General features: G+C 41.7%; 1 protein-coding gene across 1 annotated transcript in view; it reads left to right on the forward strand.

Moving 5' to 3' along the window:
• The window catches only part of RYR3 (ryanodine receptor 3), a 509,318-nt gene that overhangs the window by 175,200 nt on the left and 321,045 nt on the right, over window positions 1-13,073 (forward strand).

Here is a 13,073-nt window from a genome sequence, read left to right on the forward strand (position 1 = left end):
TCTGTGATGAGAACCACATGCCCCCTTGCAAATGGAGGCACATAATATAATCCTTGCATGTAGCACTCATTCTTGTAAATGTAAACATCTAGTGGTAGGAGTTTAGCTCAGGTACTATGAGAAAGTTGGAGGAGTTGGGGTCTAGTTTTTCATGAGGGTACAGAATGCCTTTTTTTCATACTGGAGAGAAATATTTATAATTGTTATTTATTTCACCAAGGTCTTTTAAAACTGCAGATTTAGTGGACATCTATTCATATATTCCTGCCAGACATTTTTCAATCCAGAACTTAGTTTTTAGCAATATGCTTTTTTCTATTGAAGCAAATTCCATGTAGGGGGGCAAAAAATAAACCTGCATTTCCACAATAGAATTTGGATTCAGTCTGAGAGTGGGAAGGAAGCACTGGGAACAAAATTCAAACCATTTGGGAGCCAAGCTGCTGTCCTTGCCCTTTGTTGTTCTGAGCTCTGCATCTGCTTCCGATCCTGAGAGCTTGAGCGTTGTAGAGCTGGTGCTTATGTCAAAGATGACCCAATCCACCGGAGGCTCTTCTAATAAGTGATACTGATGACAGTTGCACCTCAGGGACAGCACTGCTGTTGGGTGCTCCATGTCTCTGTTCTATCAGCCTTCAGTTCCAGCCTGGCATTTTCTCAGCTCTCGTGGGTGCCTCCTCATGCTTTCCTCAATCTTCCCCTTCCTGTTTTGCAATGAAAAGGCCACAAGCAAACACTCTCCCATCCCACAGCTGCTGGATACTACTGCCTGGTGATAGAGACAGGCCTCACCGTGGTTTCCAGATTCTTTAGCAACTACATCATCAGTCCCAAGGGAGAGAAGAGTGTAAGAAAAATAGAAAGCAGTATGTGGGAGGTGGATGCTGGTCAAGGTTCTCTCCTCCAAAACTAAAGTAAACCAAGTTGTAGACTAACACATAACCAATTTGTTGAGATGATACTCAGTTTTCACTTCATCTCTTCATACTTCTGCCCCTCACACCTCTTCTGACTGCACCATCCTGGACCATGTGCTCTTCCTCTGGATGATGCTGTACTTCCTTATTGATGGAACATTGAAAATGCGTGCTGGCTTCATCTCCTTTCTGACCTGCTGCCTTTATTCTTTCCTGTTCTTGGCTGTTTTTCCGATAAACAAAATTCTTCAGAATAACAGGCTCACAGTTTTGCAGGGCAGTTCCCATTGGCAATGGGGGGAGGAGGGTCTTAGGGTACCATTAGCAATCCCAAGTTTGTTGCATTACCTGTGCTGCTTATTAAGCTCGAGTTTTTTTTATGGCCATATTTTTAGGATCATGTGAAGGGTCGTTGTTTCCATTTTCTCTGCCCATAAGCAGTAGACATTATTTGCTGCCCTTCTGTACAGCTTGTTTCTCCAGGTGCAAGTGTTTCAAGTTTCCACCTTTTAGCACCTTTGTTATCAACCAAGCTGATCACTCCACACAGGGAGAGACCCTTGGCTCAGTCAAGAACCAAATCAACCATCCAGCCTGTTGGTTACGCTTTTCTCCAGCAGGCAGTTTGACAAGCCAGCTGCCCAGTGTTTGTCTGGGATATTTAGGCTATCCCTTCTTCCTTAAAGAACACGAGCTTCATGGCATTAATTTTTGCCAGGCTCTTGGTAACATTTTTCTTAACTTGCCAGAAATAACTGATGTGTGGCAGAATATAGGTGTCCGGGGCACTTTGGTGTTATTTTTGGTTTCGGACCACATGAGGCAAGATCATAAAAAACAACAACCACATGCATTTTAAATGACTGAGTTATTCATCTGAAAGAAATTCTTATATTTTAATGAACTCTTTAACGAATGACCTAGAATAAGAATCGGTTACTCTCCAGGAACTTGGTTTTTCTTGTTGGGTCCAGTTGCAGTGTCTTTCAAAATGGGGTCAGAGACCTCCTGGAGAATACCTGAACTAATCATTTAAAGCACCCCCCTGGAGAAGGGTCCCAGAAATCTGAAATGTTAGCAGTCTTGCCCAGGAGGGTCTTGGGCCCACCATGTTTCTGCATCAGTGCTTCCAGGACAAAATCTTAGGAGAAATCTCTGAGGATCATTAAAAGGACAATTGATGTTGCAAACATTGCTTTTCCTTGAATTAATAAGCATTCTCCCTAAAAGAGGCTAGATGTAATGGTTCTGTCTATCACTGTCAGTTGAACAGCCGCTATCTGGGCATTTGAGGGAGCGGGTAAAGAAGCAGTGACCATGGGTATTTCTAGTTCTTTATCACTTTGGGTTGGCTTTTCTTGGCAAGACTTTTGTCAAGGGACATGTAGCCTGTACTTTGGGTTTCCTCCTTGTAAGTGGCAGTGGTACCTCCCTTACATAGAACATGTTTCAGCAAATGTTCTTAAGTAAATATTTAATTTCCTAGTACAAACCTTTTATTTTTAAAAATATCAACACCTTTCTATAACTTAATAACCTTCTTCCTTTTCCTTGCATATAATCAACTTCTTTCATCCCTTTCCTTCTGAATACTGGTCTTATCTTGAAGTGAACCTCAGGCCAGCAAGGCATAAGATGCTAACATCGCTGTTTGCAGGTGTGAATGTTTCTGCTTAGCAAGTCTTCTTGCACTGCTGGAGCGATTTTCTACAGCTGTAGGTTCTCCCAGGGCAGCTCACTGATCCCGAAAATGAACAATCACCTAGAAGCTTCTTGATGTTGAGAGCATCGCGTTCCTCGGGCACCAGGAGGAACCTTTTTTACTTGATTTTTAAAAAAGATACTGACATCTTCCTCCTCTCCTCCCAAAAAAGAATGTTTTCCAACTATAAGTTTCAAATCTGTGCACCTTACTGCTTATATCTAATGGTTTCTGTTAGCAAAGTCCAAGCAGAAATTGGAACTCAGCTGTTTTGAATAGTTTCTGCATGTAGTTTCAGAATGAGCCTCCATTGTTTACCATAGCAAAATAGTTAAAAATAGAAAACTTGGGTAAACTTTTACATAGTAACCTTGTTCCATGATAACAGCTCTTAACACAGATAGGCAAAATCTCTTCTCAAAAATGTTTAAAATCTGGATACACACATTTAAAATTTACACATGTATGCCCTTGGAGGAAATTCGCCCCATCATGCCAAGAGTTGAGTTGCCTTTTGAAAGAGAAAGCTTACATGGTAAGTCAGCCTCAGATTTTAGATGTGCATAAAAAGATGGAAATGACCTCACCTGCTAGAAATCTCCATTTTTATAAAGCTCTGGAACCCTGATAGTCGCACTGACTTAGTCTGTAGTCTCTGCATTCCCAGTGGTCATTCCAAAATAGACAACTCTTTTGAAATAGTCAGGAACCTAATATAAGTTCTTTAAGTTTTTATTAAAATACAAGAGTTGGGAGAGGGTAGCCTGGCCATATTAGAATTTTATAGTCTTCATTTAGGGATGGGAACTTTCTTTCAGAATGTTGACACAGCATGAATCAGAAAGAATTGTGTTTGAAATTCAGGATTTAAATGTTGTTCACAGCAAATGATTGTGGAGAAGTGTTTTAACCTTTCTGAGTCCCAGTTTTCTCATCTGTAAAATGGCTATAATCTCTCCCCTGCAAGGGGTAAGGGTTAAATATTTATAAAGCCTTTAGCATAATAACCTGGTACAGTTATATAAAGAGGTAAATAGAGACATTTAAAATGTGTATGTGGATTGTATTCTTGTTTCTGTGCTTACCCATAGAAGTTTTACCTAATTCCTTTGTGTCTCAGTTGACCCACCTCTAAAATGGTTGTTAAACTGTCATTTTTGTAGAAATCCAGACACTTGGTAACAGTTTAAGGTTTAAACATTCACTATGTAACTTTATTATAATCTGTCAACAATTTAGCAGAGGTGGCAAAGGTTGGCAAACCACTTAACTGCATAAATGCTTAAATAAGACCTGGTTGGGATGGGATTTGGGTACTAGTTTGGTTAATGACTTGCTCTAGCTCTGAAGTTTAAACACAATACAAATAATTATGTATTATCAATAATAGATGGAAGTCCGTAAATGAGCTCATGTCTGCTGGGGATGGATGAGATAATGTCTATAAAAGGCTTCAAGCTTCTGAAATCCAAATTACACATGCCCTCTCGGCTATCCTGAGGCTATCCCATGGAAAGTGGGTCTTAGCCAACGCCACACTGTACCCAAGGGGTGCTGGTTGACCTGGAACATTTTCTGGGGGAGAGAATAATGTTCTGCCTCGAGGGCTGGGAAGCCTTCTCATCCGTGGTGTCTGAGTGGGACTACATTGAGAGCCATTATAGGGAGATAATGATCAGTCCTGTCTGAGGCAGTGTAGTGAAATGGAACAAACACAAAGCATGTGGAAGCCAGGCCACTGGAGACTGAGTCCAGCTCTGCCTGTTACCAGCAGGCATCGTGCCCTTGGAGAAACAGGACCTCTTTATACACCCAACCTGAGATCTAAGCCATGAGAATGAACGCCAGCCATGTTTATTCCCAGACTAGGCAGACTTACGCAGCATGAACAGAGCATGGAGGGGGGACAGTGGAGGGAGCCTTCCTTAATGAAATTCCGATGTTTCAAGGCATATTCCTGAATAGGGGTGTCCTGTCGGTGAGGGCTGGCTGGTCGAGGCCCCCCGACTTTGCCCCCTGAGGTACACTGTTGTCCTCCTGTTTGATCATCCCTACTACCTTTGTGTTGGCCACAGGGGAGCACTTTGCTCTCTTTAATGTTCTGACTCACTTGTAGACCAAAATTTTTTTTCCACTTTACATAATCCAACCAAAACAGGCTAGAACTTCCAAAAACTTTTTTTGTTGTTGTTAAACATGATGGAAGAACACATGAAAAGTAAAGATGGAAGGGCCAATGTATTTGTACGTTCTGGCTCAAATTTTCTGATTCTTAAACAATCAACATACCCACTGCTCCTCTCCCTGTTTATGTCGATACCCAGAGGAAAGAATGATCAGCCCAAGTCCCTTACTTTCTACCCTCACACATGGCACTAGTTGGATGCTTCTGTAGCATCTGCCCAAGAACACCCCATGGGCTATGTTGACTCTCCGTAATGTAGGTCCAAGATGAGATGAACTTCTCCCAGCTACCTCAGCTCTGCTTCCTTAATTCTGGCTTCTGTTCTCACAGTCATTCTTGCTCCCTGTGTGATTAACATTAGAAGTTACATCACTTTGCAGGTAAGACTCTGCAGCCTACCATGGCAGTGGGGCAGAGTCCATGTAAACCCACCAGCCCATAGGTATGATACAGTATCAATGGCATGCATCTGCCTGCTCAGTCCTGGGACTGCAGTGGGATGTATAGGTAGAAAAGTCAGTAAGCAGCAGTTATCCACTACTTTCTCCTTCCTTTATTCACTCCCTCTACTGACTCATAATACTTTTAGTACTTGATCTTTTTCTTTGAGAAGTTGGGTAAGAAAGCAAAGGAAAGTAAGAACAGAGGTTCTATAAAACCCATAACTTAATAATGTTGCTTCAACTAATGGAATTTTTTTATTTTTTTAATTATTTTTAATAGTTCATTTATTACTGTATTTTTTCCATTACCATTTATCCCCCCGTACCCTCTTCCACCTTCATGGACCCCCTCCCCACCTCACAATCACCCGCTGTTGTCTATGTCCATGAGTCCATTTTCTTTTTTGCTCAGTCAGATCCCTCCACCCTCAAACACCCCACCCCAAGCTGTCAGCCTGCTCTCTAGCTAAACAAAAGGGAAGAAGACACACAAAAAATGAAAAGAATAATTCTTCCACTGTGTTCATTGATTAAACAAAAATCCTAGTTCTTACTGTGTGCCAGGAACTTCTTGCCTACATAAACCCTCTTCAGGTCAAGCTCCAGCCTGGGCCAGCCTTTTCTAGTCACAATATTGTCAAGAAGGCCCTGGGTCCTATAGGATGTGTAATTCATACCCCTAAGATTAGCACTGCATATACTCCTTTGCATTGTTTCATAAAGTCTCATGTACAGTAGGTCTGTCTCTTCAAGGTTAAAAATTCCTTAAAAAGATAGAGTATATGTCTTTGTTTTCTCTTTTGTTTCCTACAGCAGCTAGTACATTACTGAATGCACATAGTTATGTTCTCTAAATATGGGCTGAATGCTTGATGGACAATGAGAAAGAGCTGACTCTCGTCGCTAGGTCTCTAGGAATTCTCCTTTTGTGGAGAATATGTGTCATTTTCTCAAATTCCCCCTCTTCTAGATGAGCCTACCTCACTGACATCTGCAGGGATATCCATACATAGTCACAGCGACTTCTCCGCCTTCCCATCATCATTCACTGTACCAATGGGAGAGCCAGTGGACCATTGCCAAGAGTAATTACTATCTCTGTACTCTTTTGGATGCTTGGCGTGGCTCATTCTTTCTGAATTCTATCTTTTTGTACTCTGTACCATTCAATAGAAGCACTTTCTTCTTCTCTCTCATCATCTTCCACACCCAATTAATCACCAGCTCTTATCTTGCCTAACTTCTCGAGATAATTTGGAATCATTCTCTTATCTTCATCTCCACTGCCATTACTTTAATCCACGTTATTGTCACCTCATAACAAGTTTATTGCAACAACCTCCTAATTTGTTTCTCTGCCTTGGTCTAGCCTCCTTCACACTGGACCTGCAATGATCTTTCAAAGGTGCAAATTTGGTTACATCACTTCCTTCATAACTTCATTTAATGGTGCTTCATTGCTCTGAAGATAAAGTCTAAAGCTCTCGACAAGGGACTCAGACCCTTCTCAGACTTTTTCCTACTTTTTCCTCAGCCTCACATCTCACCTTCCTTTGCTTGCTTCCCCCATCCTCCTCCTCCTCCTCCTCCTCCCACTCCCCCTTTCTCTATCCCACCATATTCAACTTGTGAGCTTCTTTACCTGCATTCTTACTCACCTCTGGACATTTTGAATCATACTTTGGAAATTGTCCTTTTCCTTCCCCAATACTCCACTAGCTTTGAAGGGCAGAGGTTTGCCTTACACAAAATAAGAACTTATATAGATGAGCATTTGAGTTGTTGATGTTTTGATTTTACCGCTCTGTGTAGGATAAAATCTGACCTTTAAGAGTACTTATTATGCACCAGACTGTTTTAAGCTCTTTAACCATAAAAACATAGTTCATTCTGAAAAGTGGGTACCATTACATCTTTTTTCCACATAAGTAAACTAAGGTACAGAGACACTAAGTTACCTGCCTAATATCATTCAGCTAATAAATGATCAGAAAGAGGACCTCAGGTAGTACGACACTAGAGTGTTTACTCTTAACCAATATGCCCTATATTGCTTCAAAGCCATTGATGCACTTATGTGGTGTATTATTGAGGCATGTTTGGGTGAGAGCTAGATTGATTAGTAGAGAAGTGGTAGGAGACCTATCATAATGAAAGAAGAAGGGCCTCTTGAACAGTAAGCAGGAGAGTTAGGGAAGATACTCAGCTAGGCAAGTGAGTGGTCAGTGCAGTTTTTCTGCAACCACAGCCGCTATCAGCCATGTATTCTTGGATACTTATCTGGGACACAGAGAGTCTGTTCAAGAAGATTCAAGTTGAGCACTCACTGTTCTATATATTGGGGTACCAAAAATAGAATAAGGCAAAACATTTTTCAAGAGATCTACAATCTAGTGAAACAGACTGTACCACTATAAATAACTATATAAGCCAAAACAGACCGTGGTCAACAGTGTAGTAGAGGACTGTCAATCTACTTTCTTGTAATTACCTCACCTCTTCATTTCTCCAAAGACTTGACTAGTACAGCACCTAGTGCTTATTGTGGGGTGCTAGGCAGAAAAATGCTAAATGAATCTGCTAATAGGAGTAGCAGATTCCCAGCATCTTAGATCTATTAAGTCCAAGAAAAAATACTTTTATTATGATAAGGAAGATGTTACATAGATATATGGAACATGAAGCATCCATAGGCCTTTTTTCCCCCACTATTTTCTACATGGTGGGGCTAAATGAATACCTAGTTCCTGGCTTACCCAGGGCCCTGGTTTTCAAGGTTCTCTGTAGGACATTTGGAAACATAGTGCTCCTCTAGGCTAAGGACAGGGCTGGGAAGAGCAATGAGCTATTTCAGAACAGATGTCAGCAGAGCCCTTCTCTTCGTGCTAAGAATCATCAAGCACATGCCTCATGCCTCCCAGGAAGAGTGACTGAGGCTCCAGAGCACACAGGCAATGAGCTGGTCTCCTGGGGGACTATCCCACTGCAAACAAATTAGTTTTGTTGGACCGGGGGACTTTACTCATTCTTAGGGAATGTGGAGAGGGGAGCTCAGGCTGGTATGGAGTTTAATTAAGGATGGCAGCTGGACTAGCAGGTCAGATGGCTCTGTGCTTTGCACCCTGTTCATGTCACAAGTTGCTCGTTGCACTTCATTATTCTGCCTTATTCCTTCTCTTGTCACTGCCCATGTGTTGTTTTGCATGCCATTGGAGTGATGTGACCTTATCCCTGAGCATAGAGAGTCCAGGCAGAGAGCACACACTAGAGGTAGAAAAACTGCCCTGACCTGGCGGCTCAATTCATTGGAGCATCATTCAATACACCAAAAGGGTGCAGGTTCAATTCCCACTCAGGGGACCTGCCTAGGTTGAGTGTTTGTTTCCCAATTATGGCACATATGAAAGGCAACTAACTGATCAATGTTTTTCTCTCACATCAGTGTCTCGCTCTCTCTCTGAATCAAACATATCCTCAAGTGAAGATTGAAGAAAAACTAACCTGTAGGAAACTATGTAAATCAGTGGCAGATACATGCTCCCTTATAAGATGTTTCTTCCCCATGCTCACTAGCTCCTGTTTAAATGTACGTTTCATGCCAGTAATGAAATCATGAGCACCTTGAGACTTTGTATACCAGGAAGGAAAAGAAACATATCATTGGAGCATGCCTAGTATCCCTGTTGTCAGCGGTCCTCCATCAGGAGAGATGAGGGCATTGCCAGGGGAGAGCTCCTGTCTCCTGTCCAACCAGACACAGGGAAGGAAGAAAGCTGACTTAGAATCACACAGTCTCATTTAAAGGCAGAATCATGAGCTCTCAGAACTGTGAAAGTTTATGTCTTAAAGGAAATGGGCTAAACAGGGGGACTTCTGGCCAAGATGGAGGCATAGGTAGATATGCTTTGCTTCCTCGCACAGCCAAAAGAAGGACAACAACAAATTTAAAAACAAAAAATAACCAGAACTGCCAGAAAATTGAACTGAATGGAAGTCTGACAACCAAGGAGTTAAAGAAGAAACATTCATCCAGACCAGTAGGAGTGGGCGGAGACGGACAGCAGGGGCAGAGAGGATGCGTGGCAAGGTGGCGGCTGGGAGACTGGGTGGGCAAGACGACAGCTGGCAGTCCCACATTTGCATGCGGATAAACTGGGAGGAACAGCTGGGGAGTGAGACAGACCGAGCAACCCAGGGTTGCAGTTCAGGAAAAGAAAGCCTCAAAACCTCTGACTGTAAAAACTTGTGGGAAGCAGCAACAGGAGAAACTCCGAGTATCACAGGAGAGTTCACTGGAGAGTCCTACAGGGTCCTACAATGTAAACAAACCCACCCACCCAGGAATCAGCACCAGGGGGCCCAATTTGCTTGTAGGTAGCAAGGGAAGTGACTGAAAGCTGGCTGAGATCAGAGCAAGCAGCAATGTTTCCTCTCAGACCCCTCCCCCACACACTGCACCACAACGCAGTGACCTGGGTTTCCTTGCCCTGGTGAATACCTAAGTCTCCAACCCTTACAATGTAACAGGCATCCTGAGACAAAGAAATATGGCCTAAATGAAAAAAGAGATCAAAGCTCAAAAAAAATAGAACTAAACAATGAAGAGACAGCTAACCTATCAGATGCACAGTTCAAAACACTGGTAATCAGGATGTTCACAGAAATGGTTGTGTATGGTCACAAAATTGAGGGAAAAAAATGAAGACAATGCAAAGTGAAATAAAGAAAAATATACAGGGAACAAACAGTGAAGGGAAAGAAACTGGGACTCAAATCAACGATTGGGAGCAGAAGGAAGAAATAAATATTCAACCAGAACAGAATGAAGAAGCAAGAAGGCAAAAAAATGAGGAGAGGCTTAGGAAGCTCTGGGACAACTTTAAACATTCCAACATCCGAATCATAGAGGTGCCAGAAGGAGAACAGGGAGAGCAAGAAATTGAAGACTTATTGAACAAATGATGTAGGAGAACTTCCTCAATCTGGCCAAGGAAATAGACTTCCAGGATATCCAGGAAGCTCAGAGAGTCCAAAAGACGTTGGACCCAAGGAAGCACACACCAAGACACATCATAATTACATTTCCCAAGATTAAAGTTAAGGAGAGAATCTTAAAAGCAGCAAGAGAAAAGGAGAGAGTTACCTACAAAGGAGTTACCATAAAACTATCAGCTGATTCCTCAGAAGAAACCTTGCAGGCAAGGAGGGGGCTGGAAAGAAGTATTCAAAGTTAAGAAAGGCAAGGACCTCCACCCAAGATTACTCAATCCAGCCAAGCTGTCATTTAGAATGGAAGGGCAGATAAAGAGCTTCCCAGATAAGGTCAAGTTAAAGGAGTTCATCATCACAAATTCCTTATATGAAATGTTAAAGGGACTTATCTAAGAAAAAGAAGATCAAAGCTATGAACAGTGAAATGACAACAAACTCACAGCTGTCAACAACTGAACCTAAAAACAGAAACAAAAACAAGCTAAGCAAACAACTAGAACAGGAACAGAATCATAGAAATGGAGATCAGAAGGGGGTGAATGGGAGAAAAGCTACAGGGAATAAGAAACATAAATAGTAGGGACAAAATAGATGGGGAGGTTAAGGATAGTATAGGAAATAGAGAAGCCAAAGAATTTATATGTACACGACCCACAGACATGAACCAATGGTAGTAAGGGGAGGGGGTGGGCAGGAATGCTGGTGGGAGAGGGAGTGCCTGGTGGAGGGGGGAAAAAGGGGAGAAAAAAATGGGACAACTGTAATAGAGAATGGGCTAAACAGCCCATTGTAAAAGTGAGCATGAACATTGAGAATATTCAATTAACCAAAAAACACCCTGTAAAGTATCAACCATAACTGAAGACACTCATGAATAGGAAATCTCCTAATCACATGCTCTAGTGAAATGGAAGAGGAAGAGGAAACACTCAAACGAGACTTCTTTGGCTTCCTATTCTGGTGACATAAGATCCAGGAAGACTAGGAAGTGGTAGCAAAACACCTCTATAAAATCTGAGATGGAATCCTATTTTGGGAAACTGAGTTGGATGATAAATGTTTATGGCATAAGGTCTTTAGAGAAATGCTTTATCATATTATTGCCTGCTACTTGGAATGATGGTATATGCATTCTAACAAAACACTTCCCTCTGGGAAGTGAAGCTCCACCCCGCATCACCAGCTGTCTGCTCCCTCAAGTCCCATACAAATGAGTTAATTACCTGTAGCGAGAACAGACTTTGAAAACAAAGCAAGAAGTATGGAAAATAAAAGCTGTTGTCTGCTTGTGTTACAGTTTCTCCTTGGTTATGTCACTTTCATGAAAGAAACTGGGCAGTTTCCTGTAATTCCAAAATTCTACAAGGACTAGGTTTTTAGAATTTCTTACTTTCGAGACTCTGAGTAGGAAAGTTATTTAAGTAGGAAAGTACTTAAAATGTATGTTGCCCTTAGGCCAGTAGCCTTTGGGATAGGATTACCTATTCTTGGCTTGGGGGCAGGTCTTAAAACTTTAATAAAGAGAAATAGTAGGCAGGTCCAGCAAGTGGGACATAATTTTATTTTTGATGGCATTGAAGTTGGGGAGGAGGGGGTGAAGAATGTACAAACACTTGGAAATCAAAGAGAACTTAAGGATTACCAATTCCATGATCTGTATTTTAAAAATGAAAATGTTGGCATCAGAGAGGTTACCTGTGCCTTAGCAGCAGGCTTGCTTTAACTTTTAAATTGGAGCTCCCTATTAACATCTTTACCTCTCAGAATGTCAGACACAGCTATGGGTGACTTCTGGTCCTCAGTCCTTACTCCTGTTATTCTCATGTTGTCAGTGTTCTGCCGCTGTCACGTAGGAAACAAGGACTTGGGATGCAAGATCATTATAAACTGTACTCCCAAAGAAAATGCACAAAACTGGATTGTAAACTCCTTAAGAGCAATGATTTTGTTTCCTGTGCCTTTTTATCTTTCTCAATACCAACTACTGTATTTTACATAAATGTAATACTTGAAGATTTGCTGATTGAAAATACTCTAGTTGTGAAAAATATCTTTAGTGTTTTCATCAGTGGCAGGAAGCATAGAGTTAAGTGTAGGGACTTGGGAGGCGGACTGTCTGTATTTGAATCCAGCTCAGCCAAGTGTAAGCCATTACCTTGGGCAGATGAACTAACTTCTCTGTGCCTTAGTTTCCTTGGCTGAAAACTGGAATATCAGTCTTCCCTACCCCATGGGGAGGTTGTGAGGGTTAAGTGAAGAAATATATGCAAAGCTCTTAGTGCCTGCCCCAGAAAGTACTCAATGAGCATTAGCTACTACTAGTCAGTATGCAAAGAAGGCTCTCTTTAATTGTTGTTGATAAATGTCCCAGAACAGATAAGAATACCATGACATTATCTGAGCACATAATAAATTAGAATGATTGTTTAAGGGGTCATCAGTTCTTATAATTCTGGACATTTCTTTGCCCAGAAATATATTTATATATCTGCTAATCTCCTCTATTGCTGCTCTTTATACTGTGGTATCAAGGTTTATATAACAAATAGATGAATTTCCTAATTTGCTCACCATTGTCTAGAGCCACATTCTAGTCTGTTCATTGACCTCGTACCAATTACTGGTGATGAGTTCCTTTGGTCGCCCCCAGCCATCAGTATAGATCTGCTTATCCTGCCTGCCCCCTCTGCAGTAAGGCTATATGTGTGTTCTTCTCCCATGTGTGCCACCAGTCCTCAGTCCAATTGATCCTGACATCTTGGTCACTGTTCCCTTGGAACTGGGGATTTCCTTTTCCTCATCCTTTAGAATCTAGTGTGAAACCCATTTTAACT

Source organism: Pteronotus mesoamericanus, unplaced genomic scaffold (genome assembly GCF_021234165.1).
Source record: "Pteronotus mesoamericanus isolate MK-2021 breed Mesoamerican mustached bat unplaced genomic scaffold, CSHL_Meso_final contig_164, whole genome shotgun sequence".
NCBI classification, from domain to species: domain Eukaryota; kingdom Metazoa; phylum Chordata; class Mammalia; order Chiroptera; family Mormoopidae; genus Pteronotus; species Pteronotus mesoamericanus.